Source organism: Capricornis sumatraensis, chromosome 22 (genome assembly GCF_032405125.1).
Source record: "Capricornis sumatraensis isolate serow.1 chromosome 22, serow.2, whole genome shotgun sequence".
NCBI lineage: Eukaryota > Metazoa > Chordata > Mammalia > Artiodactyla > Bovidae > Capricornis > Capricornis sumatraensis.
The window spans coordinates 38,269,580-38,293,315 of NC_091090.1; the positions used below are offsets into that span (position 1 = coordinate 38,269,580).

Here is a 23,736-nt window from a genome sequence, read left to right on the forward strand (position 1 = left end):
ACTTTTGGACTCAGAGGGAGAGGGAGAGGGCGGGATGATTTGGGAGAATGGCATTGAAACATGTATACTATCATGTAAGAATCGAATCACCAGTCTATGTCCGATGCAGGATACAGCATGCTTAGGGCTGGTGCATGGGGATGACCCAGAGGGATGTTGTAGGGAGGGAGTTAGGAGGGGGGTTCATGTTTGGGATCGCATGTACACCCGTGGTGGATTCATGCCAATGTATGGGAAAACCAATACAATATTATAAAGTAAAATAAAGTAAAAATAAAAATTATTAAAAATTAAATTATAAAAAAATTTATAAAAAATAAAAAAATAAAGCTCAACATTCAGAAAACAAAAATCATGGCATCCGGTCCCATCACTTCATGGGAAATAGATGGGGAAACAGTAGAAACAGTGTCAGACTTTAATTTTTTGGGCTCCAAAATCACTGCAGATGGTGACTGCAGCCATCAAATTAAAAGATGCTTACTCCTTGGAAGAAAAGTTATGACCAACCTAGATAGTACATTCAAAAGCAGAGACATTACTTTGCTGTCTAAGGTCCATCTAGTCAAGGCTATGATTTTTCCTGTGGTCATGTATGGATGTGAGAGTTGGACTGGGAAGAAGGCTGAGTGCCGAAGAGTTGATGCTTTTGAACTGTGGTGTTGGAGAAGACTCTTGAGAGTCCCTTGGACTGCAAGGAGATCCAACCAGTCCATTCTGAAGGAGATCAACCCTGGGATTTCTTTGGAAGGAATGATGCTAAACCTGTAACTCCAGTACTTTGGCCACCTCATGGCGAAGAGTTGACTTATTGGAAGACTCTGATGCTGGGAGGGATTGGGGGCAGGAGGAGAAGGGGACGACCGAGGATGAGATGGCTAGATGGCATCATGGACTCGATTGACATGAGTCTGAGTGAACTCCGGGAGTTGGTGATGGACAGGGAGGCCTGGCGAGCTGCGATTCATGGGGTTGCAAAGAGTTGGACATGACCCAGCAACTGAACTGAACTGAACTGAAGGAGTAAGCATCTTTTAATTTCCTGGCTGCAATCACCATCTGCAGTGATTTTGGAGGCACTCCAGAATAAAGTCTGCCACTCTTTCCACTATTTTTCCTTCTATTTGCCATGAAGTAATGGGACCAGATGCCATGATCTTAGTTTTCTGAATGTTGAGCTTTAAACCAACTTTTTCACTCTCCTCTTTCACTTTCATCAGGAGGCTCTTTAGTTCTTCTTCACTTTCTGCCATAAGTGTGGTGTCATCTGCATACATGTGGTTATCAATATTACTCCCGGCAATCTTGATTCCAGCTTGTGCTTCATCCAGCCCAGTATTTCTCATGATGTACTCTACATATAAGTTAATAAGCAGGGTGACAAAATACAACTGTGACGTACTCCTTTTCCTATTTGGAACCCGTATGTGCTCCATGAGAAAAGAATCTAAATAAGAGTGTTTATACGTATATGTATAACTTTTTCACTGTTCAACAATAACTGACATTTATAGCATTGCAATTCAATTATACTGCACTAAAAATAGAAAAAATAAATTAAAATAAATCAAAGATCAGGAATAAACCATATCCATATGTATAGCAGGTTTCAGTGAACTCTTGGAATCCTAGCTTATTATGGAACAACAAAATGGTCTTGGGAGATCCCCAAACTTGTAAATGCTCTCTGAAGTGAATAAAGTCTTGAGGACTTTCCACATTGAAATTTTTATCTGTCAAAGGCCCTTTCCTTCGGATTCATAGGCGTGATGTTTCCATGTTGGTCAACAGGTACTTTGTCTAAGAACTTAGTAATTAACTCATATTTCAAATAGGAACATGCATAAGAGGGGCAGGGGGATTGCTCAATGACTGATAACCAAGGAAGACCCTGGAAACACCCTTATATTTTTGTGAAATCCATCAAGGAGTTTGCCATCTCAGACCCTCCACCTGGGACGGCTGGTCGTGATTCAGCTTCCTTAGTCCTTGGCTTCCTATCAGCACCACAGAGCATTCAGTATGGACGAGGCATTGAGTTACGTTAGACAAGTCAGTCTCCTCATTGGGTGCCATGGTCTAAATGCTTGTGGTCTCCCAAAACCATATGTTGAAAACCTAATCCCCACAGTAACGATTTTAGGAAGTGGGACCATTGGAAAATGATTCGGTCAAGAGGCAGAGCCCACATGAATGGGATTAGGGCTCTTGTGAAAGAGGCCTGAAATACTTGCTCATCCCTTTATTTAGGGATTTGTCCTGACAGAGGCCCTCACTCACGCAACCATGCTGGCACCCTGATCTTGGACTTCTAGCCTCCAGAACTGTGACAAATAACGTGGTTTATAAACCACCCAGCCTCTGGCATTCTGTAACACCAGCCTGCATGCACTAAAACACCGACTGTGATTAAATGGGGAAAAAAAGTGTCAATCTTGTTTTCCCTTCCAAGGACATAAATGTGGAACAGGTAGCATAGATATTCAATTTCTGAGGCACATGGTGACATATTCCATAGAATTGTACATTTTCTTTGAAATTGTACTTCTTTGACATGCTGACCTGAGAACATATTTTCTTAGAGGTAATTAACATTTAAACCAATAGATTGTGGATTTTATGCGATCAGTTGAGGGTGTTAAGAGCAAAGACTGATGTTTCCCAAAGTAAAAGCAATTCAGTCTGAAGACAGCACTATTACTGGTATCCCAATCACTGGCCCGTCAGCCTAAAGATGAATTTACTGGACCCTAAGGCCCGTCACTGGGCTCTCATCAGAATCCTAACTTAAATGCTCTTTGACTTGGAAAACTTATCTTTAATTCTCTAGGACTTGGTTTTCTCAACTAGAAAAGGAAAATTAGGGTAGGAAATCCTTTACATTTCCAAAGAGTATGCAAATCTCTGTATAGAACATGATTCCAAACTGAGGTTTTATTCTTTTTCCCAAAAAGAAAATTACCACTTGGTTGTGGAGCTTCAATATTTGGATCTTTTATACTTCTCATTATCTGCTCTATCCCACAGCGTATTTCTCTAGCTTTGCTTTCAGAAAATACTTTGATAGAAATAATTACTTGACTGTTACGAAATATTACTTTTATCTTTGATCTTCCACTGAAAAACAGGAGTTGTAGTTAAGCACACTAGTGAGAGAAACTGTTTCTAAATGTCACGATGTCAACGTAGGAAGTTTGCTGTGCATAGTTTCTCAGTCGTGTTCCACACTTTACAACCCCCTGGAATGACGACCCCTTGGACTGCAGCGCGCCAGGCTCCTCTGTCCATGGGGATTCTCTCTGCAAGAACACTGGAGTGGTTTGACATGGCCTCGTCCAGGGACCTTCCTGACCAGGGATGGAACCCAGGTCTCCTGTATGCAGGGGGACTCTTTGCTGTCTGATCTTCCAGCTCCTAAAAAATGGGTCTTGACTGTACAGAAGATGCCTGATTTGTCTGCCTTTGTCTCCTGCAACAGTGGGTTATTTTCCAGCTAACATATCAGTCCCGTTTCTATTTACCTGAATGCTATCTAGAATGCAAGTTCTCTAAAAGAAAATAATCAACACAAAAGGAACTTATATCTGGAATAGCAGTTAAGGTTTTCTTCAGTTGTCATTTTGTCCAAAATACCAGTGGCTGGATATTTGCTTTTAATTATAATATTTACCTCAGAAAGAACAAATGGCTGGCAATTTCTGCCATGATTGTTACGCAATAAACTTTAGGGCAGTTGGCGTAACTCTGTAGACCCAATGGAACTGAATTAAAGGAGTGGGAATTGGTGTTTTTCATATAATTAACTATAATATAGATCAGAATGTGGTCAGTGAGATAAAAATTATGAGAATGAAATTAGGAAGCCCTAAGGAGGAAGATGGTACTTTCATCTGGGAAAAGTAGGTAACAATTCATCACCGAGGTGAAATACTTTTGACCTTCCGAGGGAGACTTTGTGTTTTTGTACAATGTAAGAATATTTGATTTGTAGGCTCACCTTAAAGTATTTTTATCTGTCATGATCAGAGAGCACAGCTAAGAAACTGAACTCCTCTAGTAAAGTTGAGAATCCTATGGCAAATCGTAGATTCAAGCAAAAGATTCAGAGCACTATCTCTAGTTCTGTCAAATTCAGCCTTTTAGTCCGTGACTGGATTATCACATTATCTTAGGACATGAACTGCCAGGGCTAGTGTATATGGAATAACAGACTGCAAATCTAGTGGTTTCTATCTAATAAGGTGATGATTAAAAACAATGCATCCACAGTTTTGTGAAAATAAAAGTCACACAGTCATGTCCAAATCTTTGTGGCCCCATCCAGGCCAGAAAACTGGAGTGGGTAGCCTTTTCCTTCTCCAAGGAATCTTCCCAACCCAGGGATCAAACCCAGACCTCCCACATTGCAGGCAGATATTTCACCAGCTGAGCCACAAGGGAAGGCCCCACAGTTCTAGTTCTGTAATTATGTCCAAATAACCAGGATATAAGGGTTTGGGTGGGGAGAGAAGTCCTCCATGGTTTTAGTTCACTATATGCTGTGAGAGCAGCATCAATAATTCATTGGAATTTTACTCTGCACGAATGAAAGTGTTTCATTGAATGAACACATAAGGAAGGCCTGCTGGATGCAAAGGATGGACAGCGGTGAAGAGCACACATGTGGACTTTGTGAATTAGGACTTAAATTTTAATAGAAAAACGGAAAGAGGTAAATTTCAAAGTTAAATGTTGCGCCACAATTGGGACACGTGTCGAGAGGGAAAAGCACAGAATGCCCTATGTCCACATAACCAGGAGCCCTGAGCTGTGTCAGAGTCAGGAACAGCTGCTTTAGGGAAGTGGTTTTTACTGAGATCTGAAAGATGTCAGGGAAGTCATGAGGTAAAAGAGAGAGGGTCTTCCAGGAAGAAGGAATGGCATTTATGAAGAGTTAGCCATATGTGAGAATATAGAGTGAGAAGATCAGACATGCCAGGATTGAACCTTCAAGGAATTCAATTTACCTGGTAAAACTTATGCTAACTGGACAGTGAATACAAGGTGGAATATGATCAGATCTGTGAAAGACATCAAAATCAAGTCTTGCAGCGCATAGGAGATATTTCCATTTGCCTGATAATTCGGTAAAGATTCACTTAAACCCAGGAATCCTGGTTTCTATTGCTACTTTTGCATCAAGTTTTATAAGTTTTGATAAGTGACTTAATCATTCTTGGATTTCCTTACATATCCTTAATATGAGAGGATTTTCTAGATAATTTCCAAGGTTTCTTCCTTTTCTGAATATCCAGTGAATCCCATTGGTTATTGTCTGGAATAAAAAAAAACCTTTCATATACTAAGAGCAATGACTTATATATCTATAATATGATATAAAAAGTATTGAAATTCTTGTTTTTTTTCTTTTTTCAGTTTTTTAAAATATGATTTCCAGATAAAATGGCAAGATATTTAAAGTATACCCTATAATTTAAATAGGTATAAATTATTAATGGATTTTCTCATTGATTTAATTAACATATCTATTAATATCACCACACATATTTACCTTTCAAGATCTTTTTGGTGAGAACTTTTAAGTTTAACTCTCTTACATGTGTGCTAACTGACTTCACTCATGTCCAGCTCTTTGCGACCCCATGGACTATATAGCCTGCCAGGCTCCTCTGTCCATGAGGATTCTCCAGGAAAGAATACTAGAGTGGGTTGCCATGACTTCCTCCAGGGGATCTTCCTGACCCAGGGATTCAACCCATGTCTCTTATGCATCCTGCACTGGCAGGAGGGGTCTTTACCATTAACACCACCTGGGAAACCCCACAAATGTCAATAACACATTACAAACCATAGTCACCACACATTAGATCCTGAGACTTTATTATCATCTTATAGCTTAAAGTTTGTACACTTTGACCAAAGTCATTCTTAAATCACTGATTTCTCAGCACTTATTTTTACATGACCTGTGATATGTTCTTGTATTTATGGTTTTGGAGTCAGGAGAAAAGATGTCCCCTTCCTTTTGTAAGCAGTTTAGCATTAGATCTTTGAGGGACCATCTTTATCTAGCAGCTCCATAGCCACCCCTATCACTGTCAGAAATCAAGAGGATTTACACAGGTAAGGAAAATAAAGAAAAGTGGCTCCCCTGGTGGCTCAGATGGTGGAGAATGTGCCTGCAATGTGGGAGACCTGGGTTGCACCCCTGGGGTAGGGAAGATCCATGCAGAAGGGAATGGTTACCCACTCCAACATTCTTGTCTGAAGAATCCTAAGGATAGTGAAGCCTTGTAGGCTACAGTCCCTGGGGATCACAAAATGTCAGACATGCCTGAGTGACTAACATACAAGGAACTTTAAGGATTTGGAAGCCATATCAGAACTAAGGATAGCTTAAAAGGAAAAGCAAAACTCTTTGAGACAGGCAAGAACATGGATGCACAAACACTTATAGGCCAACAAGGCAAAGGAAGAGAATGGATATCGCAGTCTCTAAGAGCCTTGTACATAGCTGCAGCTAAATGCGAGGGCGTCTGACCAGAGCTCTTGGCTTCAGTGGAGAAACTTGGCCACTTCCCAGCAAGAAAGCAGTCAGAGGAAAGAATCAATCCACTGATCTCTTTCTCCACTGACTCTCCAATCTCTTTTGTCCACCCCTGGCCAAACTCAAGTAGAAGTCAGATGCAAGGAGTGCTAGAGGGATAAAGCCTTGTTTTCTCAGCCTCCAAAGTTTCATAACATAATAGAAAATGATCAACAGGGTTCCCGAGGGGCACATAAAGAATATCAAACACACCCACCATTTCTATATAGTAGCTATGTTTTCTTTCTCTTATGATTCTAGTTGTGGTTAATTTTGCTAGACATGTCGCATGCCTGGGTAGGATTAACTTTAATGGGAGAGGTCAGTTTCTGATTTGACCTAGACTAGAGTATTTGTCACTGTATTTCTGGTATCAAAATATTATTACTGGGACCCTAACTGACTGTATCCTTGATTCACTTAAACCCTTTGAAGAGATAGGTAGTGTGACCAGACTTCAGAAGGGACCAGAAACTATCAAGAGATGTTTTTATATGCATTGTTGAATTCATTTCGTTGATTTGTATGAGTGAGAGTGAAAACTTTTAATTCCAAATTTGTGAGAGAAGTTAGTCTGAAATATTCTTTTTCTACTGCCTTTATCTGATTTTGATATAGATCAATATTGGCCCCATCTCATTAGTTGGGAATGGTTTCCTACTCTTTCATTTCCTTGAAGAGATTATATCAAATTGATGTTAACTTTTGAAATATTTCTTAGATATCTCTGGTCAAACTATCTTGGATTGATGATTTCTTTTTCAAAAGTTTTATGTCACAGTTTCAATCTCATTAAAGTTTATAGGAGTACTAAGATGATGTATCTATTTTTGCTTCATGTATTTTGAGGTTATGTTGTTTGGTGTATACATATTTAGGATTATTATGGATTCCTGCTGAATTGACTCTTTTTCACTTATGTAAAGTCCTTGTATTCCTTTGTAGATATTTCTTTGCTCTGAAGTCTACTTTATCTATTATTAACATTTGTTTTTACACTTTTATTTTCCAAATATCCATGTGATTATTGAGTTTCTTGGGCTTTCCTGATGCCTCAGGCAGTAAGGAATCCACTTGTCCTTGAAGACCCGGATCAATCCCTGAGTTGGGAAGACCCCCTGGAGGAGGACATGGGAATCTGTATTCTTGCCTGGAGAATTCCATAGACAGAGGAACCTGGTGGGTTACAGTCCATAGGGTCCTTAAGTGTCAAGCACAGCCTAGCAGCTAACCCACCACCTGGTGTTCCTTCACATTTGTTCCTTGGGAGGAACAGCCCTACTCAGGCTGCCTTCTGATCTAGGTTGGAGTCCAGGAATGCTGGGCCTGGCTTGTCTTTTCTTAGGTGCTGCTGTGTTGCTCTTCCATTCTTCAGGCCCTAAAGTAGCTCACCTTCTTCTTGCCAAATATACAAGGTCCTTTTAGTGGTCTCTTCTTATTTCCAGAACAAACAAAGGAGTGGGCACAGAGATAAATGTCATCTTGTCTGAACCAGTAGCCCAAGGTGTATTTTATAACCTAGGGAAGAGATTTCATGGAGGAAAGTTGAGGAGGAAAGTGGAAGGGAGTCCACAGCAGGCTGGAGATGAAAGTCGTGGAGTCTCCTTCTTTTGAGGTCATCAGAATCTGAGAAAGTATATTTTCTAGGTTATATATATTCAGTTCTGAAGGAGTACACTTTCTGTTTCAGCTAACTATAAGCCTTCTGTATGTTTTCATTAATTTCCTTTACAAATGCATATATATAATGATATCCATATGACATTTTATTTATTCTTCTAGGCCATTTCATTTCAGTTCAGTTCAGTCTCTCAGTCATGTCCTACTCTTTGTGACCCCATGAACTGCAGCACGCCAGGCCTCCCTGTGAATCACCGCCTCTCAGAGTCCACCCAAACCCATGTCCATTGATTCGGTGATGTCTTTAACCATCTCATCCTCTGTCATTCCCTTCTCCTGCCTTCAATCTTTCCCAGCATCATGGTCTTTTCAAATGAGTCACCTCTTCACATCAGGTGGCCAAAGTATTGAAGTTTCAGCTTCAATATCAGTCCTTTCAATGAACACCTAGGACTGATCTCCTTTAGGATGGACTGGCTGGATCTCCTTGCAGTCCAAGGGACTCTCAAGGGTCTTGTCCAAAACCACAGTTCAAAAGCATCAATTCTTCGGCACTCAGGTTTCCTCACAGGCTAACTCTCACATCCACACATGACTCCTGAAAAAAACATAGCCTTGGCTAGATGCACCTTTGTTGGCAAATAATGTCTCTGCTTTTCAATATACTGTCTACATTGGTCATAACTTTCCTTCCAAGAGTAAGTGTCTTTTAATTCCATGGCTGCAATCACCATCTGCATGTTTTGGAGCCCCCCAAAATAAAGTCAGCCACTGTTTCCACTGTTTCCCCATCTATTTGCCATGATGTGATGGGACTGGATGCCATGATCTTAGTTTTCTGAATGTTGAGCTTTAAGCCAATTTTTTCACTAGGCCATTATTTTCAACGGCTTTGCTCTGCTTTCATTATAATCTGAGATTTAAACCCTGTAAGAAACAAATCTATTGTACAGTTTGGATTATTTCCCAGTAGATAAATTGATGGAATATCAAAAGGACTAAAAACGATTACTGAATTGCACTCACAAAATCTTATATATGCATATGAAGAGAGTTATTCACATATAATTGTATTCTTGGCCCCTTGTGGTATTCTGAGAACTTTGATTGAAGCTATATATAAAAGAAATTACTTTATTATGATAGATAAGCAACTGATATAATTATGTGTGTACATTCAGAATCCATTAGTCCAGTGGCCATGAAGATGAGTGTCCTCATCCCCTGCAGAAGAAAATGTTACCATTTCCGTTTATTTTTATCTCACTGTCATTTAATTTATATTTTGTTTATATGTTTTAAATGTCATAATATATTAGAATAGCAATGCATATGTAAGATTTTTACATAATATAATTAGGTCACTGACAGTGTGTTGAAACATGGAAAATAATGTGGAGATTAGTTCTCCAGGAAACAAAATTATAAAAATTTCCTACATAAAACATTACTTAATTTTGGGGAGTTTACCAACAATTTTTTATGAAACCAGTTCAACTGAAGAGAGTCAGAATGTTCAGAACATCCATGTTTGCATGAGTTTGCATAGGGCCTCAGAGAAAGAAACATTTTTGAAATTGGGTAGAAGACCAAGAGACCTGCCTGGACAGGGGAAAACTTGAATCTTGAATGGAAGAGAGCATGTTTGCTCCCCTCAGTGTGGTCTAAGTTGTTTTTCTTTAAATCACATCCCTTCTTCACCTTTATTCCCAATCCCTGTCCTCTCCTTTACTAGTTCTTTTCCCATAGTAGGGGTCACCTGTTAACATACAATGCAATAAACATTCATGTTTATTGCAAAGTATCTGTCTTCCCCCAGCTAGAAGATCAGTTTCATGAGGACAAGTGTCTGCCTGCTTTGTTTAGTGATGTAAAGTAAGCACCTATAAGAGTTTCTGAGTCAAGGAGGAATTAAGTCAATGATCAGTTGGTTAAATGACCCATAGCAGAGTACTGGGCAACAGTATAGGTTTCAAAATTTTGTGATTTTCATTAGCTATTGTAAATAAGCTGTTCTACAGTTAATGTTACAAGGTTAAAACACATTTTGGTTTCTTTTACCAGCAGAAAGATAAACTACATTTGAAGAAAAGGTTTTAGACCCAACATGATAGCCAAAATGCACATGTGAAAAATCAAATTATACTAGTTTATTTGTTTTCTTTATCTAAAATATAATTATATTCCTTTTCAAAAACTTTTCCTTACATAGGTGTGTGTATATATATGTTTATATATATAAATAAAATTCCATCTAGTCAAAGCTATTGTTTTTCCAGCAGTTATGTATGGATGTGAGAGCTGGGCCATAAGGAAACTGAAGCCCAAGGAACTGATGCTTTTGAACTGTGCTGTTGGAGAAGACTCTTGAGAGTCCCTTGGACTGCAAGGAGAACAAACCGGTCAATACTAAAGGAAATCAGCCTGGAATATTCATTGAAAAGACTGATACTGAAGCTGAAGCTCCAATACTTTGGCCACCTGATGCAAAGAACTGACTCATTGGAAAAGACCCTGATACTGGGAAAGAAAGAAGGCAAGAGGAGAAGGAGATGCCAAAGGATGAGATGGTTGGATGGCATCATTGACTCAATGGGCATGAGATTGAGCAAGCTCAGGAGATGGTGGAGGACACAGGAGCCTGATGTGCTGTAATCCATGGAGTTTCAAAAAGTGGATATGACTAAGTGACTGAACTTAACTGGAGGTATGCATATGTGTCATGTATATAACATAATGATTATATGATCATCATACATAGGTCACATTGACAAATATGCTATTTCAATTTCAGGTGTCATTGTACATAGACAATATGATGCCATGATCTTAGTTTTCTGAATGTTGAGCTTTAAGCCAACTTTTCACCCTCCTCTTTCATGTTCATCAAGAGGCTCTTAGTTCCTCTAGAAGCAGAATCAGGGAGGCTTGAAAGACAGATTCAATGGCTCGAGTGGTGCAGTAGAGGACTTCCACGCAGGAGTCACTAGTAACAAGGAGTACTCAAAACTGGGTGTGTTTCTTACATATTCATGAATTTTGCATCTTTTATTTTACACATGGATGTTCCCATTCATTTCCTGTTTTTGTACAGTATAATAGCTGCAATCCTGTGTCTAATGCGTTGATTGAACTAAACTTGTCTCCATGGACAATTTATAGATCTGTTATTTATATTGCTTCAAAGATCTTTAGTCATCCCTTAATTTTGCTCATGCTTCATCAACTGCATAGTATAATTTCTCTGCAATTGCTTACAGTCCTGCACCTTTGCCTGCATGTACAGTTACCATTATCTCTAATAATCTGAAGCCTGGTAACCTACATACTGTCTCATTTAATCTTGTAAAAAACCCAGGTAAAACTCTCACATGCATGCGTTGGAGGTGTTCTTTATCTTCAGGGGTATGAAGGGAATTGATATGTCAGTTGTTAGAGGCATTGATATGGTATAGTTTGTCCTGGGCATACCGCTCATCCTAAAAGTGATCAGACAATTAGTTACAGTTGTTCAGCATTCAGTAGATGAACCCTTTAATAGAACATTAACAAGTTGATAGATGTATAATTTTTTTATTGTGAGGGAATCACAATATTTGAAAGTCATTCCTTTCCTATCTTTTCTATACATTGTCCTATAAAATGGATTTAACATCTAACTTTTCTACGTTTAATGTTTTCCCTTCTCTGTTATATTATTATAGGGTTTTTTATTATTCTTTAGTGTTTGAACCATATATAGGACATATGTACCAATATTTGGTGCTTCTCGGGTGATGGTAGTGGTAAAGAACATTCCTGCCAATGCAGGACATATACGAAGACTCAGGTTTGATCCCTAGGTGAGGAGCATCACTGGCAAGAGGGTACAGCAGCATACTCCAGTATTCTTGCCTGGCCAATCCACTGGACACAGGAGCCTGTTGGGCTACAGTCAGTAGGGTTGCAAAGAGTTGGACACAAATGAAGTGACTTAGAATGCATGCATGCACCTATATTTAACCATTTGATCTCTTGTTTACTGTGGGTTAGAGCCAATATATTCCCTTATAAGGTGTTATACAGTTATGACTTTCACTTATCACTGAATCCACACACCAAAAAGCTTAGCGTTCATCCCAGGTAGGCAATGTTGTTTATGGTGGGAAAATGATATGACAGAAAAATTTGACATAGAGTTATAGGAAATACTAAGCAACAGACTGAGAATAATAAGAGTAGAAAAATCTAGCTAACACATTGATAGAGAAAAACTAGTCTTTAGCAAAAGTTATGAACATTTCAAGAGATTACTTGCAAGATATGGGAAAAAATGGGTAGTCAAAAATGGAGGATGAAACAAAAACTAGTGAGTAAAAAGAACAAAGTGAATGGAATAGAAACCTTTAGCACCACTTTTTATTAGCTGTCTGCTCTACTGTGTGCTCCTTGATTGACCTAAAAGAATTAGAATACAACTTCCAGATAACTTCATCAGAAAGAGAATAATTGTTTCCAATTGTAAACTCCCATTCTACTGTAGCTCTAAAGCTATTCACTGCAAATCTTAAAACAAACTTGTAACATTAAAAAAACCTACCAGTATTTATTTTTGTGACCAAGATTCAGCTTTGTTTAACATATTTCATCCACCCAGTTCACTGCAGAGCAGTTCTCACTTATTGCCTATTTATACTGAGCCTGGAGAAGAAAGCCCAGAGCAACACTGAAGGACCAGAAAATCAACATGCTTCGCTTTCCCCAGTTCAGTTCAGTTCAGTTCAGTCACTCAGTCATGTCCTACACTTTGCGACCCCATGAATCACAGCACACCAGGCCTCCCTGTCCATCACCAACACCCGGAGTTTACTCAAACTCACATCCATCGAGTCGGTGATGCCATCCAACCATCTCATCCTCTGTCATCCCCATGTCCTCCTGCCCCCAATCCCTCCCAGCATCAGAGTCTTTTCCAATGAGTCAAGTCTTCACATGAGGTGGCCTAAGTTTTGGAGTTTCAGCTTTAGTATCATTCCTTCCAAAGAACCCCCAGGACTGATCTCCTTCAGAATGGACTGGTTGGATCTCCTTGCAGTCCAAGGGACTGTCAGGAGTCTTCTCCAGCACCACATTTCAAAACCATCAATTCTTTGGTGCTCAGCTTTCTTCACAGTCCAACTCTCACATCCATACATGACTACTGGAAATACCATAGCCTTGACTAGAAGGAACTTGTCGGTAAAGTAATGTCTTTGCTTTTCCATATGCTATCTAGGTTAGTCAAAGCTTTCCTTTCAAGGAATAAGCATCTTTTAATTTCATGGCTGCAGTCACCATCTGCAGTGATTTTGGAGCCCCAAAAAAATAAAGTCTGACACTGTTTGCACTGTTTCCGCATCTATTCCCCATGAAGTGATGAGACCAGATGCCATGATCTTAGTTTTTGGAATGTTAAGGTTTAAGCAACTTTTTCCCTTTCCTCTTTTACTTTAGTGCTTTGTCAGGTAGTATTATGGACTGACTGTGTTTTCTTCAAATTCGTATGTTAAGCCTTAACTGCCAAAGTACTGTGTTTTGAAACGGGTTCAATTTTTTGGGACCTCATGTTCTTTAGCCCACCAGACTCCTCTGTCCATGGGATTTCTCAGGCAAGAATACTGGAGTGGCTTGCCGTTCCCTTCTCCAGGGAACCTTCCAGACCCAGGGATTGAACCCCGGTCTCTCAACTGTGGGCAGATTCTTTACCATCTGAGCCACCAGTGAAGCCCATTAAGGTTAAATGAGCTCTTAGAGTGGAACACTCATCCAATAGGTTTAGTGTCTTCATGAAGGGAAACACCAGAGAATTCTCTCTGTGTCTCTGTGTCTTTTCCTCTATCTCTTTTCCCCAACCCCCACCCTCTGTGAGGACACAGGGAGAAGCCAGCCTGGGAAGAAAGAATTCTTACCAGAACCTCACCTTGCTGGCACCCTGATCTGAGACTTTTAGCCCCCAGAATTGTGAGGAAATAAATTTCTGTTGATTATTCCACTGAGTCTATTGTATTCTTCGCTGGCATTCTTGGCTGACAAATACAAAATTATTTATTTTGGAAATTTACCAAAAAAATGAGGAGGAAATTGAAACAGTTATTGCACTTCTTAGGAATCTTTGCGATTTCACAAAATGTATCCTTTCTTTGATTTCCACATCTTATGAGCTGACGGCTTCTTTGACCTAGAGACTGTGTTATTTGAAGTTTGGCTGATGCAGCCTTCTTGTTGAAAGCACAGTATAGCTCAGTAACAAAGGCAAAGGTTCCATCTGGGAGCCTAGTGGGATACACAGTCCATGGGGTTACAGTAGTCAGACATGACTTAGCAACTAAACCACCACCACCAAAGTACTTACAAACTCAGGGAACATTATCCAGGAAAGGCCAAAAACATCATGGATGAGCCTGATGGCATTGAGAAACAGATCTCTAAGGGATGTAAGGGGGATGTCAAACATGTTAGGAAAGCAGGATGGGCATGGGTTGCCCTGGTACAGGAGCAGATTTGTCATGACCACCAGCGGCAGCAGGCAGGACCCTGTTTAAATAAAAACATGAGCCATTCTGAGATGATCTAGTCACTTGAGGTTATCAAATCCATCCTGTGGAGGCAAGCCATTTCTTCCCCTGTTGTGCTGAGGAGGAGTTGGTGCTGTAGTAGCTAGGGTGGGGAGGAAGGAGCGCCTTCTGTGTAAATTTAGATGGATGATGATATTTGCACAGAATGTGGAGAAGTAGATTACTCTCTGCATTTTCTCTATTTCTCCCAGAACTACTTCTGTGCTCTGCAAAGATTTGGAACTAAATTCTGAGCCAGAGTGTTTAGGCCTTTTTTTTTTTTTTTTTTTAAGACACTTTAGTGCTGGGACTCTGCAGACTCTGGACAGGGAGGCCCTCTAGGAGTTTGTAATTTTTTCACTCTACATTGACTAATGCTTGCATTTTAGACACTGAAATGACAAGAAAAGTCCAGTTGATCTGTGTGGTTTACCGTCATGCTGGGGTAAGAGTAAACATATGACTGACTGATCGCTACTGTTGAGTACAAAGAGAATACTAAGAGAAAAAGGATACTGTACCTTGGAACTGCTCACTCACATTAATAACCCCATGCATGTCTTTGATACTTTCCCCAAAGCTTCAGAACCTCTTAAAATTTGTGTTTCACAGTAACCCTGTGAGATAGCCTTAATCTTCACTATGATCATCAAGTTATGTCAATGACGATGCAATGACTTGGAGAGTGCAAGTAATTTTCCCCAGGTCCCATTATTAGCAGATGCAGGTGACTGGGCACCAAAAAACTCATCTGTTCACTTCCTGATGTCATATCACACATGTCAGTGGGCCTTCAGTCTGCATGTGTGTAACCAGGACCACAGCAGAAGCTGTGATGACTGTGCTGAAAGAGAAAAATATTTTGTCTTTGACTGCAAAATTGCAGTGACCCTAGAGCATTGGTTTTATCCACTTGTTCTGTTCTGTCTATAATACTCACTGTTAGTCTTTGACAATTATCAGTGTGGGGGCTTGGTTTTGCTGACTATCCTTTTTCTAGGCACTTTGACAGCTCTTCGACTTTAATGAATCTTTAATCTTCTTGTTACATTTGTTTCTTCAAGAAAATAGCAAATAAATCTCCAAATGATAATATAAGAATATTACCTGGTCAGCACCAATACTACATCATTGGATCTGTGAACAAGGCCTCTCTTTTCCTGACTTTGACTTTTTAGGGACCAAATTTACCTGTCTGCTCCAGAGTACATCCTGAAAACCCATGGAGCTTAGTTGTTGAATCATCTCCAAACATCTCCTCTTTGATATTAGAACTAGACCTTCATGCTGCCATGATGTAATATTTTAGAAATTATTCCTGGCCCTACTTTGGCCATCAGAAGCATAAAATCATTGACTTTTGCAAGCATGATTTTAATATTACTTTTCCTGTCCATTCTTTGTAGGTAACAGAATTTAAGACTGAAGTGAGCAAGAACTGAGTTTGGACAAGAGAACTTACAAAATATAGATTTCATCCTCCTGAATGAGACCTGAACATGAGTCTTCTTCCAATTTACCAGAAAGAGCAGTAATGTAATTAAGGATAAGGTATCAGCATTTACTACTGACTTACTACAGCATTTACATTTTCTCTGCTCTTAGTTAGTTTAAAGGGGCGTGGTATCTAAGAATAAAATGGTTATTTAAAATTAGATGATGGAAATACTCTTTCTAACACCATACACAAAAATAAACTCACAATGGATTAAAGATCTAAACATAAGACCAGAAACTATAAAACTCTTAGAGGAGAACATAGGCAAAACACTCTCCGACATAAATCACAGCAGGATCCTCTATGACCCACCTCCCAGAATATTGGAAACAAAAGCAAAAATAAACAAATGGGAGCTAATCAAAATTAAAAGCTTCTGCACAACAAAGGAAACTATAAGCAAGGTGAAAAGACAGCCTTCAGAATGGGTGAAAATAATAGCAAATGAAGCAACTGACAAAGAATTAATCTCAAAAATATACAAGCATCTCCTGGAGCTCAATTCCAGAAAAATAAACGACCCAATCAAAAAATGGGCCAAAGAACTAAACTGACATTTCTCCAAAGAAGACATACAGATGGCTAACAAACACATGAAAAGATGATCAACATTGCTCATTATCAGAGAAATGCAAATCAAAACCACAATTAAGTACCTTTGCACGCCAGTCAGAATGGCTGCTATCCAAAAGTCTACAAGCAGTAAATGTTGGAGAGCCTGTGGAGAAAAAGGAACCCTCTTACACCGCTGGTGGGAATGAAAACTAGTAAAGCCACTATGGAGAACAGTGTGGAGGCTCCTTAAAAAACTGGAAATAGAACTGTCATATGACCCCGCAATCCCACTGCTGGGCATACACACCAAGGAAACCAGACTTGAAAGAGACACTTTTACCCCAATGTAAAAGTGTTGCAGCACTGTTTATCACAGCCAGGACATGGAAGCAACCTAGATGTCCATCAGCAGACGAACAGATAAGAAAGCAGTGGTACATATACACAATGGAGTATTACTCAGCTATTAAAAAGAATACATTTGAATCAGTTCTAATGAGGTGGATGAAACTGGAGCCTATTATACAGAGTGAAGTATGCCAAAAAGAAAAACACCAATACAATATACTAACGCATATATATGGAATTTAGAAAGATGTTAACCATAACCCTGTATGTGAGACAGCAAAAGAGACACAGATGTATAGAACAGCCTTTTGGACTCTGTGGGAGAGTGTGAGGGTGTGATGATTTGGGAGAATGGCATTGAAACATATATAATATCATATGTGAAATGGATTGCTAGTCCAGGTTGGATGTATGATACAGGACGCTTGGGGCTGGTGCACTGGGATGATCTAGAGGGATGGGATGGGGAGGGAGGTGGGAGAGGGGTTCAGGATGGGGAGCACCAGTACACCCGTGATGGATTCATGTTGATGTATGGCAAAACCAATACAGTATTGTAAAGGAATTAGCCTCTAATTAAAATAAATAAATATATATTACAAAAATAAAAAATAGATAAATTGATATAGCCAAAAAAAAAAAGGATGCTGGAAGGAAATGGTGACTCTATTAAGTGGTAAATATTAATAAATAGATACATATAAACAACAAAAAAAGAAGATGTGGTACATATATACAGCAAAATATGACTCAGACATTGAAAAGAATGAAATAATGCCATTTGCAGCAACATAGATTGTTGCATATGTAGGTCCATAGATGGACCTAGAGAGTCATGCTGAGTAGATTAAGTCAGACAGAGAAGGAGAAATATCATACAATATTCCTTACAGGTGGTATCTAAAAAGAAATGATACAAATGAAATTACTTACAAAGCAGAAGGAGGCTCACAGACTGAAAAAACGAACTTATGGTTGCTGGGGGGAAGGGAGTTCAGTTCAGTTCAGTTAAGTTGCTCAGTTGTGTCCAACTCTTTGTGACCCCATGAATTGCAGCATGCCAGGCCTCCCTGTCCATCACCAACTCCTGGAGTTCACTCAAACTCACATCCGTCAAGTCGGTGATGCCATCCAGCCATTAGAAGAGAACTGTTATGTGATCCCTTATCCCACTCTAGATATATAGTCAAAGGAAATGAAATCATTGTGTCAAAGAGAGATCTGTATTCCCATGTTCACTGCAGCATTATTCACAGTAGACTTGGTATAGGCACAACCTCAGTATCTTTCAACAGGTGAATGGATTAAAACAATGTCATTGACATATATAGGTAAATATTATTTAGCCATTAGAAAAAGAATCTTCACATTTGTGGCAACATGGATGAAACTGGAGGACATCATGCTAAGTGGACTAAGTCAAAGACAAATACCATATGATCTCAATTATAAGGAATCTCCAAAAAAGAAAAAAAGATGGAACTCATAGTAGAAAATGATTGCCAAAGACTGGAGGGTAGGGGAAATAGGGAGAGAATTCTAAAGGTTACACATTTCATATATAAAAAATTAATAAGATCTGAAGATCTAAATTTGAGCTTCATGATCTAATCATGAGACCTAATCATGAGTTTGAGCAAGCTCTGGAGTTGGTTATGGATAGGGAAACGTGTTGCTGCAGTCCACAGGGTCACAAAGAGTCGGAAATGAATGAGCAACAGAACTGAACTGAGGATCTGATGTAGAGAATGGTTACCTTAACTAATAAGATTGTGTTGTAATTTTTTAATTGTCTGAGAGACTGGACATCATCACGCGGCATCACCAACTTGATGGACATGAGTTTGACTAAGCTCTGGGAGTCTGGGATGTACAGGGAAGCTTGGCATGCTGCAGTCCATGGGGTCTTTAATAGTCGGCCATGAATGGATGACTGACTCAACTGAAGAGAGTGGAACTTACCTGTGTTCTCTTCAAAAAGCAAAAGTTAAACATGTGTGGTGATGGCAATGTTACTTAATAGAAAGGGAAACTCATTCCTAATACATGCACAAATGGGGGTGGACAAGATGACAGAGCGGTGGGTGGAAGTGGGGTTCATCTCTCTCCAAGGTGCATCAGGAATGTCTAGAGATGCAGCAGTTCCCACAGAGACCAGGTGAGCACTGGAGGGACTCCCTGAGCACTGAGAAGGAATATCCGCATCCATACAGAGCTTGGTAGGACAAAGGAAAGAACAGACAAGGAGGAAGGGGAAAGGAGGAGGAGAGCAAGGGGACCAGCCTGCACCTGGGGGTGAGGAAGCTGAAGCGCAGGGGAGAGATCCCCGCATCCACGGCCATCCACTGTGACCGGGGATGCATTTGAAGTAGTTGGGGAGTGAACTCACTAATCTGTGACAGTCTGAATGGAGTGAGAACCATGTAGACAAGCCATGCTGCAGCCTTTCATACCTCAGACAGGGTTGTAAGTCCACTGGTGTCCATGGAAGCTGGGAGCTGGAGCCATGGGTTTGTGGAATGATCCCAGGGTGAGGACTCCTGTTGACCGTGGGGAGTCAGCCTGATGGGATGGGATGGAGGAAATCTGCTCCATGAAATGCTTCTTAAGGAAAGCCATGAGGCCATAAAAGAGGGTTCAACTGCCTGTGGAGTAGAGCTATCTCTTTCTCTATGCTGGTACCTGTAGGGTGAGCAATAGAGAAAGCCTTCAGTGAGGGTGGTCCTTGAGTGCCTGATGCCTGAATCAATGGAGAATTCTGAATGTCTATATACCCGACCCTACCCTATTCTCTGTCTAAATTTTGGATTTTAGCATTGTAATATTTTTATGAACTTAAATTTCTTCTGGTAGAGTTTCTGGTTTACAAATTAAGCTAATTCCTCACATCTGACTCCTTCTTGGTGTTTCAGGAAACTTTCAGAACCTTCCTTCCTCTGAAGGCCATACTGAGCTTTACTTTACTGCCAATGTTGACTTCCCATACTTTGACTTCTTGCCTAATATATTCTTTCTTTCTCTACTCACTGTAAATTTACCAGTAGATGTCCCTGTTGGTATTAGTACTTATGATAAATTATTAGGCTGATGCTATAGAGAATCTAAAGGAATAGAGTTACAGCAATAATAAGAAGTTACCTCAAGTTATAATCCATTCAGTTCAGTTCAGTCACTCAGTCGTGTCCGACTATTTGCGACCCCATGAATCGCAGCACACCAGGCCTCCCTGTCCATCACCATCTCCCGGAGTTCACTCAGACTCATGTTCATTGAGTCAGTGATGCCATCCAGCCATCTCATCCTCTGTCGTCCCCTTCTCCTCCTGACCCCAATCTTTCCCAGCATCAGAGTCTTTTCCAATGAGTCAACTCTTCGCATGAGGTGGCCAAAGTACTGGAGCTTCAGCTTTAGCATCATTCCTTCCAAAGAAATCCCAGGGCTGATCTCCTTCAGAATGGACTGGTTGGATCTCCTTGCAGTCCAAGGGACTCTCAAGAGTCTTCTCCAACACCACAGTTCAAAAGCATCAATTCTTCGGTGCTCAGCCTTCTTCACAGTCCACTCTCACATCCATCCATGACCACAGGAAAAACCATAACCTTGACTAGAGAGACCTTGGTCGGCAAAGTAATGTCTCTGCTTTTGATGCTCCCATTTAAAACTAATTTTCTATCTATATATTATTGAGGTCTCCTAACTCATTTTCCTTACTAGATGGCTCAATTTTGAAATGAAATATAGAAAACAATGGAGTGGTAAACTCTGGAAATTACTTTCCTTTTGATATGCATCATTAGTAAGGATGCAAATATTCATTTTTTTCCCCCAGTAGGGCTATTCTTAGTACACATTATAGCTCATTGTGGGGTGATTGCTGTTGATTGAAGAATGTACACATTGAACTGTAATTGTCAAACACGTGAGTGGAGATGAAGAAAGTAATGCCAGGGGGCACAGACTTTTGTTGTTCTAGAAGGAAAACCTTGCTGAGTCTCTCATCTACAGTCTAATCTTCAGATTTATTGAAACTCTTACTTTAATTATGCTCCATTAAATTTTTTGATTGTTTGGGTTTTTTGCCCTTGAGTTGTATGTCTCATGTATTTTTGGATGTTAAGCCCATATCAAATATATGATTTGGAAATATCTTCTGTCAATCTGTAAGTTTCCATTTGATTTTGCTAATGTTCCTTTTTCTGGAAAGTTTGATGTGGCCCCACTGGTTTATTTTTGCAGTTGTTGCCTTTGCTTTTGGTGTGAAACCAAAAAACAATTGTAAAGCCTGATGGCAAGAAAACTATCTCAATGTCTTCTTCTAAGAGTTTAATCGCTTAAAGTCTTATGTTCAACACTTTATTCCATTTTTATTTTATTTTTGTGCATGGCAAGGACAGGGGCGCAGTTCCATTTTTTCATAGGACTCTCCAGTTTCCCCAGTGCCATTTTTGACAAGCATGTCCTTCCCCCACTGGACAGTCTTAGTTCCTTTTTCATAAGCTAACCAACATTATATGGGTGTTCATTTTTTTCTGCCTTTGCTGTTCTGCCCTGTTGATCTATGTGTTTATTTTTGTGCCAGAAGCAAATCATTCTGTCTTGATTACTATAGCTTTCTAATACAATTTGAAATCAGCAACCCTAGTCTCGAACTTTGTTCTTCTTTCTCAAGATCACTTTTATCTTTGGTGTTTTGTGATTTAATACAGCAGAATAGACCAAGAAGAGATGAGAAAAGTACACAGAAGAACTATACCAAAAAATATCTTAATGACCCAGATAACCACAATGGTGTAGTTTCTCTCTTAGAGCCAGAAATTCTGGAATGTGAACTCCAGTGGGTCTTAAAAAGCACTGCTGCCAACAAAGCAAGTGGACGTGATAGAATTCCAGCAAAGCTATTTAAAATCCTCAAAGATGATGCTATTAAGTGCTCCACTCAATATGTCAGAAAATTTCGAAAAGCCAGCAGTGACCAGATGACTGGAAAAGGTCAATCCTCATCCCAGTTCCCAAGAAGGACAGTATTAAACAATGTTCAAGCCACTGAACCGATGCAGTCATCTCCAGTGCTAGTAAGGTTATTATCAAAATCTTCCTGGCTAGGCTCCAGCATTATGTGAACCTAGAACTTCCAGATGTTCATCTTGGCTTTAGAAAAGGCAGAGGAACCAGAGATCAAGTTGGCAGCATTTGGTGGAACATAAGAGATAGCAAGGGAATTCCAGAAAAACATCTGCTTCATTAATCTCACCATTCTGTGTGGATGAAACTGGAGCCTATTATACAGAGTGAAGTAAGCCAGAAAGAAAAACACCAATACAATATACTAACAACAAAGTGGAAACTTCTTAAGGAGATGGGCATACCAGACCAACGTTACCTGTCTTCTGAGAAACCTGTATGCAGTTCAAAAAGCAACAGTTAGAACCAGACAAAGAACAATAAACCGGTTCAAAATTGGTGAAGGAGTCTGTCAAGGCTGAATATTGTCACCCTGCTGACTTAACTTATACGCAGAGCATGTCATGCAAAATGCTGGACTGGATGAGTCCTAAAGGCTGGAAGCAAGATTGCTGGGAGAAATATCAACAACCTCAGATATGTGAATGATACCGCTCTAATGGCAGAAAGCGAAGGAGAACTAAACAGCCTCCAATGAGGGTGAAAGAGGAGAGTGAAACAGCTGGCTTAAAACTCAATATCAAAAAATCTAAGATCATGGCATGTGATCCCGTCATTGACATGGCAAATAGAAGGGGAAAAGGTGGAATCAGTGACAGATTTCTTCTTCTTGGGCTCTAAAATCACTGTGGATGGTGACTGCAGACATGAAATTACAAGACAATTGCTTCCTGGTTGGAAAGTTATGACAAACCTAGACAGTGTGTTAAAAGCAAAAACATCACTTTGCCGACAGAGGTCTGTATAGTCAAGGCTATGCTCTTTCCAGTAGTCATGTACGCATGTAAGAGCTGGACAGACAATAAAGAAGGCAGAGTGCTGAAGAACTGATGTTTTCAAATGTGGTGCTGCAGAAGACTCTTGAGAATCCCTGGGCACCAAGGAGATAGACCAGTCAATCTTAAAGGAAATCAACCCCATATACACTTTGGAAGGACTGACGCTGAAGCTGAAGCTCCAATACATTGGCCACCTAATGTGAATAGCTGACTGATTGGAAAAGACCCTGATGCTGGGAAAGATTGAAGGCAGAAGAAAAAGAGGGTGACAGAGGATGAGATGGTTGGATGGCATCACCAATTCAAAGGGCATGAACTTGGGCAAATTCTAGGAGATGGTAAGGGACAGGGAAGACTGATATGGTGTAGTCTATGCAGTCAGTAAGAGTCAGACGTGACCTGACAACTGAACAACAAGAGTTTTATACAAGTTGTAGAATTTTTTTTTTTTCTGTTTTGTGAAAAATGCCTTGGGATTTTGAAAGAGACTGCATTGACTATGTAGATAGCTGTGGGAAGTATGGCTGTATTAAAAATATTAATTCGTCCAGTCAATAAATATGAAATATCTTCTTTTTGTGTGTTTTAAACATTTCC

The 23,736-nt window shown here is 39.8% G+C and overlaps 1 pseudogene; it reads right to left on the bottom strand.

The window, feature by feature from the left end:
• Window positions 1-3,482: 3,482 nt before the first annotated feature.
• On the bottom strand, window positions 3,483-19,806 carry LOC138097988 (chorionic somatomammotropin hormone 2-like; annotated as a pseudogene).
• Window positions 19,807-23,736: the final 3,930 nt, after the last annotated feature.